Genomic DNA, 10,711 nt, shown 5'->3' with positions numbered 1-10,711 from the left:
GCTTATAATATCTATAAATATCCTATAAAGAGATGTATGTATGAGATAATAAAGTGTCTTTATGTAAAATACCTCGTCCAGAGAGACTTTCCTTCTGTTTGATCCCACACCCAGATCATTCACTGCGGCCAGAGTTGGTTCGTTTTGGCCAAATGCCTTTGAGTGTGCGTGTGCCTTATAGGAATTGAATACTATACACATAGACCTAGACATAGAAATAAAATACTATCCAATAAAGTTGGATTACTGATGTCAGGTGTTCAAATTCTGGTTGTAGCATCCCGGAAAAGCCGAATCACAGATGTTGTTCAAAGAACGCTCTCTCCTCCAAGCATGGAGTACCAGCGAATACGTTCGTTTTGAGCGGGAGTGATAATAAGCTAAATGTCTCGGTGAGATGTGATTCGGAGGACACGTCCTACACAAAGGTCATTGGAGGATCCTTAAGTTCACCATGTTGAGGCTGTGGGGAACCCCAAAGGGTTCTTTGAGGAACCACTGAAAAGGTGTTATTTGATTTTTCATAGAAGAGCCATAAGGATTCTTATTTATTTTATGTAATTAGCGATTCATCTTCATCAGTCCTTCAATTTTAGGTGACCCCTTGTAGCATTAACTGATATTTTAATGTTTTGAAACTATTCCTTTTAAATGTGCTTTACGTGGAATTGTCTAACCAGTGTAAAAGCAGGCAAGCAAACAGGGTTCCTCATCAAACAGGGTTTCACAGCTGTTTTAGACTAATTGATTTAAGGATGGATAGAATGGCAATTTAGTCTCAGCAGAAGGAACCACAGCTCAGTTATTCAGCACGTATACACTTAACCCATTTATTCAAGAACAACAGTTATTCAGCACTTATATACTTAACCCATTTATTCAAGAACAACAGTTATTCAGCACTTATATACTTAACCCATTTATTCAAGAACAACAGTTATTCAGCACTTAAACACTTAACCCATTTATTCAAGAACAACAGTTATTCAGCACTTATACACTTAACCCATTTATTCAAGAACCACAGTTATTCAGCACTTATACATTTAACCCATTTATTCAAGAACTACAGTTATTCAGCACTTATACACTTAACCCATTGATCCAAGAACAACACAGTTATTCAGCACTTATACACTTAACCCATTGATCCAAGAACAACACAGTTATTCAGCACTTATACACTTGACCCATTGATCCAAGGAAAACACAGCCACACAATAGATAAGCTAATGATGATCAGTCTCACCTCGGCTTGACTCAACAGACCTATGATATTCATAAGCTTATCTAATCAATATATTTCTATGGTCAGCTTTGTGTGTTTGTGTGTGCGTGAGTACATTTGTTTGTTTCTGCAGATTTTATGATAGGCTCCAGTAAACATAGATTTTTCCTCTGGCTTGCTGCCATGGGAAATGTTCACACATTATTTATTTACTCAAATGGCAAAGGATCCAACCACAAACACACACACACACATACACACAGTTAGAAATACCTTTACACTCTCTTATCCAGCAAACACACAAAGTTGAAAAACACAGTAGTATTTGTACTGTCACAAGCACACCTGTGTGTGGCGTGGGCTGTTCAACACTATCTCTGTCAGCAGGACTGCCAACCTCCTCCAGTGACGGCCGGTTTGAGTTCCTACTGCAATGCAGCAGCAGGGAGTCCTACTGAGGATGCCCGAAACGCTGCCTGCAAGCTGTGTCTCATTGACAGCCTACATGAGTACCTCACTCACCATGTCTATCTGTTCATCCACCGACAAACTGACAATCTATACTGCTTTAGCTGAGGACATTGTCTTGGCACAACACAATATGACAACTCCCAGATGCTGGGATTATCTTGGGACTTAACATAGTATGTTAGCTACTCTGATATCTGCTGTGTGAAACCGTGTGTGTGTTCTACACATCTTACATTCAACCTTGGATTACAGTCACATGGTTCTCTGAACTTAGTAACTGGGAAAGTCCTGGATTTGAATGGATTGTTACCCTTAGTATTGTCTGTACCATGGGTTGGTCTTTCTAGTGAAGGTAGAGGGGAGAATTGGACTGGAGGTGGCAGAACAAAATTCTTGAGTAGGTATTTTCTCCATTAGTTCTTTTAGGGGACTTCAGCAAGATTTGGTTTTCAGAGCCCTGACTGATGCAAAAACATGGCCTTCTGACAGTTGGAAGAAGGTTTTGTTGTTTTACAGTCAATTACTGTATATGACCTTTGACATGACTTTCACTATATCTCATGCAATTACACGCATTTTGTCAAGAAGTATGACATTTTATGACACCTGAGGGAGAGAGATGGGCCCTGGTTACCAGGCTGTTGTTAGGCCATGATATCTAATAGTGTAAACAACCAACAATATTTGAGAGATATAGGCCTTTTGTGTACATAATGAAAGTCTTAGATCTTTGAGTTCAGCTCATGATAAATGGGAGCAAAAACGTGTTGCGTTAATAATTTTGTTCAGTGTAAATATGGCTAATTGTCAATGAGTTGAGGTGACAGACAATGGGGGGGGGGGGGGGGCAGCGGATGTACAACAAATCTAGCTCCAGGTATATAAAGTACTTTTACTGTCAATAATAATCTGAAACCCTGAGTAAGGGGAGGCCCTGAGTGGGGCCCTTGCTTGAGCCTGTCTCTGGACCTGCCGTTAACTCCTCACTGAAAAGGAACATGACCCAGCTCTAGTCTTCATGAGCAGTGCAAAGCTGCAATACACAGCTCATTACAACCTAGCCCTGCATGTAGGAAGATGGGAGATGGATTTGACATGCACAGGTCACATCTCTAGTCGGAATCACCTCTACGCACGGCTTGGGCTCTGGAACCACACTCCTTGAGAGAGGATGGACTCTTCACCACTCTGGAGTTGCCCATGGTGAGAGGCGGCGGGCTGGTGTGGGTTTGCTTATAGCTCCCCAGCTCTGCCGCCATGTGTTGGAGTTTACCACGGTGAACGAGAGGGTCGTTTCCCTGCGCCTTCGGGTCGGGGATAGGTCTCTCACTGTTGTTTGTGCCTATGGGCCGAACGGCAGTGCAGAGTACCCGACCTTCTTGGAGTCTCTGGGAGGGGTGCTGGAAAGTGCTCCAACTGGGGACTCTATCGTTCTACTGGGGGACTTCAACGCCCACGTGGGCAACGACAGTGACACCTGGAGGGGTGTGATTGGGAGGAACGGCCCCCCTGATCTGAACCCGAGTGGTGTTCAGTTATTGGACTTCTGTGCTAGTCACAGTTTGTCCATAACGAACACCATGTTCAAGCATAAGGGTGTCCATCAGTGCACATGGCACCAGGACACCCTAGGCCGCAGGTCGATGATCGACTTTGTTGTCGTTTCATCTGACCTGCGGCCGTATGTCTTGGACACTCGGGTGAAGAGAGGGGCGGAGCTGTCAACTGATCACCACCTGGTGGTGAGCTGGATCCGATGGCGGGGGAGGAAGCTGGACAGACTCGGCAGGCCCAAGCGGACTGTAAGGGTCTGCTGGGAACGTCTGGCCGAGTCTCCTGTCAGAGAGATCTTTAACTCCCACCTCCGACAGAGCTTCGACTGGATCCTGAGGGAGGCTGGAGATATTGAGTCCGAGTGGACCATGTTCTCCACCGCCATTGTCGAAGCGGCCGTTCGGAGCTGTGGACGTAAGGTCTCCGGTGCCTGTCGAGGCGGCAATCCCCGAACCCGGTGGTGGACACCGGAAGTAAGGGATGCCGTCAAGCTGAAGAAGGAGTCCTATCAGGCCTGGTTGGCTTGTGGGACTCCTGAGGCAGCTGACGGGTACCGACAGGCCAAGCGGACTGCAGCCCGGGTGGTTGTGGAGGCAAAAACTCGGGCCTGGGAGGAGTTCGGTGAGGCCATGGAGAAGGACTATCGGCTGGCCTCGAAGAGATTCTGGCAAACCGTCCGGCGCCTCAGGAGAGGGAAACAGTGCCCTACCAACGCTGTTTACAGTAGAGGTGGCCAGCTGTTGACCTCAACTGGGGATGTCGTCGGGCGGTGGAAGGAGTACTTCGAGGATCTCCTCAATCCCGCCGTCACATCTTCCATTGAGGAAGCAGAGGATGAGGGCTCAGAGGTGGACTCGTCCATCACCCGGGCTGAAGTCACCGAGGTGGTCAAGAAACTCCTCGGTGGCAAGGCACCGGGGGTGGATGAGATCCGCCCTGAGTACCTCAAGTCTCTGGATGTTGTGGGGCTGTCTTGGTTGACACGCCTGTGCAACATCGCGTGGCGGTCGGGGACAGTGCCTTTGGGATGGCAGACCGGGGTGGTGGTCCCTCTTTTTAAGAAGGGGGACCGGAGGGTGTGTTCCAACTACAGGGGGATCACACTTCTCAGCCTCCCCGGGAAAGTCTATGCCAGGGTTCTGGAGAGGAGAATACGGCCGATAGTAGAACCTCGGATTCAGGAGGAACAGTGTGGTTTTCGTCCGGGCCGTGGAACACTGGACCAGCTCTATACCCTCTATGGGGTGTTGGAGGGTTCATGGGAGTTTGCCCAACCAATCCACATGTGTTTTGTGGATTTGGAGAAGGCATTCGACTGTGTCCCTCGCGCCATCCTGTGGAGAGTGCTTCGGGAATATGGGGTCCTGGGTCCTTTGCTAAGGGCTGTCAGGTCCCTGTACGACCGAAGCAGGAGCTTGGTCCGCATTGCCGGCAGTAAGTCAGACTTGTTCCCAGTGCATGTTGGACTCCGGCAGGGCTGCCCTTTGTCACCGGTTCTGTTCATAATTTTTATGGACAGAATTTCTAGGCGCAGCCAGGGGCCGGAGGGTGTCAGGTTTGGGGACCACACGATTTCGTCTCTGCTCTTTGCGGATGATGTTGTCGTGTTGGCCTCTTCAAACCAGGACCTTCAGCATGCGCTGGGACGGTTTGCAGCCGAGTGTGAAGCGGTGGGGATGAGAATCAGTACCTCCAAATCTGAGGCCATGGTCCTCAGTCGGAAAAGGGTGGCTTGCTCACTTCAGGTTGGTGGAGAGTGCCTGCCTCAAGTGGAGGAGTTTAAGTATCTAGGGGTCTTGTTCACGAGTGAGGGAAGGATGGAACGGGAGATTGACAGACGGATCGGTGCAGCTTCTGCAGTAATGCGGTCGATGTATCGGTCTGTCGTGGTGAAGAAAGAGCTGAGCCGCAAGGCGAAGCTCTCGATTTACCGGTCAATCTACGTTCCTACTCTCACCTATGGTCATGAGCTTTGGGTCATGACCGAAAGGACAAGATCCCGGATACAGGCGGCCGAAATGAGCTTTCTCCGCAGGGTGGCTGGGCGTTCCCTTAGAGATAGGGTGAGAAGCTCGGTCACCCGGGAGGAGCTCGGAGTAGAGCCGCTGCTCCTCCACATCGAGAGGGGTCAGCTGAGGTGGCTTGGGCATCTGTTTCGGATGCCTCCGGAACGCCTTCCAGGGAAGGTGTTCCGGTCCCGTCCCACCGGGAGGAGACCCCGGGGAAGACCTAGGACACGCTGGAGGGACTATGTCTCCCGGCTGGCCTGGGAACGCCTCGGTGTCCCCCCGGAAGAGCTGGAGGAAGTGTCTGGGGAGAGGGAAGTCTGGGCATCCCTGCTTAGACTGCTGCCCCCGCGACCCGGCCCCGGATGAAGCGGAAGAAGATGATGATGATGAGGTCACATCTCTGCCCGGACAGACGCTGACAGACCACGGGACAGACCACAATATGAAGGCCAATCCCTTTTTATTCTGTTTCCCCCGTCTCTTTTTCCTCTCACCTCCTCTTTGTCATGCAGTGTGGAAATTGTAATGAAAGACTTTTTGAATTTGCATCATGCGTGCAATTAATACGATTACAGAAGCATTGACCCAATACCCAATCACTGCATCCCCATGCACACATTCAAGCCCACACACGTACACACACACGTACACACACACACACACACACAGTCCCTCTGGCCATCTGACACTTTTGGAACCACATTTAATACCAATATCTGATCACTGATTGCACATGGATCTTCTATCCTCTTCTTTTTGCTCTGCACTCTCTGTCTCTCACTTGGCACTTCTTGATAAGACATGGGGGACACCTTAGCTGGTGTGAAGGGGGTGGTGTGTGTGTGTGTGTGTGTGTGTGTATGTGTGTGTGTGTGTGTGTGTACATCTTTATTACTTACTCTTGCAATTCTCAGTTTTGGCTCCCACTGAAACAGACACCAAGTCTGTGTGTGTGCTTGTGTGTGTGTGTATGGTATCTAGAAAAAGATATATCAGATGGGAATCTCAGAAATGTTACTAAGCTATATGTGCCAAAGAAGGAAGATTACTTAACTGGCAACATTTTCAGGGACCTGTTTTTTCTTGGCAGTGCTACTTTTAAAACCAGTGGACAAACATCCTGAAATGCAACTTTATTGTATGGTTGTAGTGTTATAAAAAAGGGGTTAAGGACATTCTGTGACGATGCAAACTTGTCTGGTGTCTCATCTCTGTGGGACATCCTAATCTCACACCAATGAGCCCTGTGGCATCCTTCAAGGAGTAAAATGAAATTTGTTCGATAATTACACTGTTGTTTTGTCGTTTAATGTGGTCCCCACAAAGGGATGAACTCTTCAGTATTTTTCAATGCTGTATATGTTATGAATTGTTTGTTGCAGGTAAATGTTTGACAAAAAGCTTAATACAGTACTAACTGAATACATGTAAATTCATATTCACTTTGAAAATCGATTATGACAGCGTTCCTTGTTCATCTTCTACTCTAGTGGAGTAATGTCCATACTGTTGTTGGTAGATCTACTGATAATTACACACATACATAAGTTGAAGAGACCATACATACCATCCCAGAGTCCTGGATTGCTACTCAATTAGGACATTTTTGTGAGACAAGCGCTTTAATTAATGCATTTTACGGATAACCACAACGACTGAGCTTTGCAGGCGTCTGACCCGCCACACAGAGTCGCTAGAGCACAATGTGAAAAGACAGCTCCTTCAACATTCAACCCATCCACCCCACGCAACGCTGAGAATATAACCCCCTAGGCAGGACTCCCAGGCATTGTTTATTCCAATTGTGAGTGTGTGTGTCTCTTTGTGTTTGTTGCTATTTTTCTTTAGCTTTTCACTGATTATGCTGAGATTAAAGCCACATTTTACTATACAATGTATCTGTTAATATTTTACATCTCTATTCTACATCTATTTCTCACCCCTTTCTTATGAATATAGCTTGGCTGCATAATTCATTGGATCTCTATTTCAAATCCTTTTAATTATTTAGAGGTAATGATAACAGTATCTTTCAGCAGAAACACACATATTTGTGGTGCCGTTATTTCCACCTTTATTGGAGTACAGACAGGAGAAGGGAGGGGTAACAGAATGCTGCTCATTCATATCAGACTCAGGGCGGATATTAGATTCCTGTGGTGATTCACTGACTCTGTCTAATTCAGATGTATTAAACAACCGGATCAGAATTGACTTTGCCACAGGTTTTGAGCTCTTACTCATTGACATTGACACAACAGCAAATGTATATCCTCCTGAGGCTGTCTGAATAAACATTTTATATAGTGTAAAACTATCGTGCTTCTCAACCCTACTGCTGCTCGTCAAAGTGGTCCATATTGTTGTTGGACTACAGTGTGACTGGACTGCTGCGTGACAGAGGCAGTGACAGATTTTGTCATACAACAGCTTGGCTCTATCTCAATCAATCAGCTTGACCGGACAGTCAATGAAGACACGCTGAAACCAAAAACCAGACCTGGCGTGTAGCTGATCCAATGTTCAGCATTTTGGTCAATTTGGAAGCATCACTTACCTGCACCTGTCGCATGGAAAGAGAACCCGGAAAATCTTGACAGATTGCCTCCGACAAGGCTATGTGAAACATCCTACAACTAATCTCAATACCGGGGCAGCATATTCTGGAAAGAATACCTGGTGTGTGTCAACCTCATTCACTCGGGTGTCCTCCGTTCATAGCAAGTCATTCTTTATCTGTTGATTTGATTTGTCACTACACTGTGAATAACCAGCATGGACATCCTCCAGGATGACTCAGCAATGGAGGTATCAACACGACAGCAGAAGAGCAGATGGGACACACTGTCTGTCAACGCTTCCGCTTGTGTCCACACGCACACATCTGCACGTACCGGCCAATCCTAACCCAGGCACGCAATGACGGTTTCAAATAGAACAGAAATGTCAGGCCGTTGTGGAAACGCAACGTGTAGCCAATGGGTTTTCAAACCTCATGGGGGTTTCTTAATTTGATTGAGTTTACGTAGCCAGTCAGTTACCGTGCATTGAACCATGTGCACAATGAGCACCCCCACTCTTCTATCTGTTAGGGTGGACTGAAGGGATTGAAATGGGCGGTTGTTTTGTTTTGGTGTTGTGTGTTCACGTCATTAGCACGCTAATAAGAGGATATATTCGACCCCAACTGTATTCAATAACACTTAGTCAATGTGAAAACTGATGTGGTGATGTACAGCTGTTGTAGTTGGTGATCTTCTTCTCAGGCACATTGGTGAACAGTTTCAGGCTGCAGGAAACCTTTCCTGGTTGCTAAAATTCTACGACACACTTATACAAATAATAAATATACAATACACTGACACCATGAAGTATTTTCAAACACAACCATGCATACATTAAGAAAATAATGCATGTCAGGACACAGCTGCCAACAAGAACAACAGTGTTCTCCTACAGTACCATAGTGAATCAGATGTTCACGAAGAAGCTTCCTCAGCACAGTCTAGTCTATTCATTCCCTGGCTGTCTGCTCCAGGAAACCCTGGAAACAAGTTATCTTTGTTCCAACAGCAACAACTGAATTGTTTTAAATGACTGGTATTTATGGACGGTTAAACAACACAGTATTATGTATACAATAGATGAAAGGCAATTACATTGCACAAACAACCAATTATAGTATGTCTATTAGATTAGATATGAAAATACATATTAAAAACAATGAACAATATTAAGTGCTAGGTTTAAGTTTAAACATCCATATACAGTACCCGGGATGCATTACAATTTAAGCATGCGTGGTGCAGTTAGCATTTATTGTCACTTAGATATTAGTACTACAAACCTTTAGCGAACTAGGCATGCGAATGATAAGCCAAACAATCGAAGGCATGTAAATGAATAGAAACATCAACAGTTGCACACTGACTTTACCTGCAAAAACGCTAGTGACAACACAAGCATTTCAGGGCTACTCACATTTCTGTGGTTTTACATTCTGATACAACAAACAACCTTTGTAGCTAGCTATCCTGCAATGTGTCCATTTCCCACTTTGTTAAATAAGCCATGGCCACTAGGGGAGGCCAGCAAGGTTGAAGACACACAGGAGCAGAGATGGATTAGTACACATGTCAAGAAAACGAATGCTCTTATACCAACGCAACGGTCTTGATGTTTAATTTCAGTGTTATAAATCCACACCTTCCGTTCACTGACACAGTCACTGGTCTTTTCGCATCAAGTACAGTACATTTCAATGACACTAGCAACAACATTAGCAAAAAGGGCTTCTTATTCTACATTGATGCATTACCTTACTAGTCTGGTCAGGCCAAGCTGGCACATTTTGGAGGAACCACTGGTGCCCGAGCCTTATTAAATAATTATGACCCGAGTCTACCGTATGCCTCATTAACTGGTCACATAAATCACCTCAGACGAGTACTGTCAACCTGGAATCAATCACCCACAAGAGATCCCAATGACCCTTGACCCGAAAGGTTACCGGTGACGACATACAGAGATGAAGATTTATTTTTTATTCCTAAATATTTAGCAGCACATATGCCTGTACTGTTTTTTATGCAAGTTGATGCCTTAGAATATGAAATACGTATGACTCATAACCCATCTCTGCCCCTAATAATTAACAATAATAAATAAGGGCAGAGGTCAAGAAGGTTAAGACAGTCTCCCATACTTCCAGCAGAAAGGCAGCAATCTGACCTCCTAACATGATAAAAGGCAAACTAATGATTTTAAGGTAGTCTATGGAACATCTTACTTATAATATGCTAAAATGTATCTAGTATTAATCAATTATTCCAAAAATATACACCAAGTAGACCTTTGAGGGTAGGTCAGTATTAAAAAAAAAAAACAGGACAAATAAGTAGACAGAACAACTATGGGGCTGTCATCGAACTGTGGGGCTGTCATCGAACTGTGGGGCTGTCATCGAACTGTGGGGCTGTCATCGAACTGGGGGGCTGTCATCGTACTGTGGGGCTGTCATCGAACTGTGGGGCTGTCATCGAACTGTGGGGCTGTCATCGAACTGTGGGGCTGTCATCGAACTGGGGGGCTGTCATCGAACTGTGGGGCTGTCATCGTACTGTGGGGCTGTCATCGAGAGGTCTGCGTAGCACAGATTTAATCATCTCCCGCCCACTAACACTGCTTTTCATACCACAACCGTTTGCTCCCGCAGGCTTCACACCCAACTCCCACTCGCTGTCTGTTTCTGGGAAAAAGGTTACAAGGGTCAGAAGCTTAGGTAACACGGCATGCTGACCTACAAAAAACTGAAAGAAATTGACTTCAACTGGACCCTCTGGTGTATTCAATTTCGGGGTGGGGGGTATGGTCTGTTTTAGCAGCTCTTTGTGAACTAAAAAAGCACCAAGTTGTGGGTGGGGGCAGGCAGAGTGAGTAAAAACAAATG

The sequence above is a fragment of the Esox lucius genome, chromosome 6 (genome assembly GCF_011004845.1).
Source record: "Esox lucius isolate fEsoLuc1 chromosome 6, fEsoLuc1.pri, whole genome shotgun sequence".
In the NCBI taxonomy this organism is placed as follows: Eukaryota; Metazoa; Chordata; class Actinopteri; order Esociformes; family Esocidae; genus Esox; species Esox lucius.
This window is presented reverse-complemented; position numbering follows the sequence as displayed.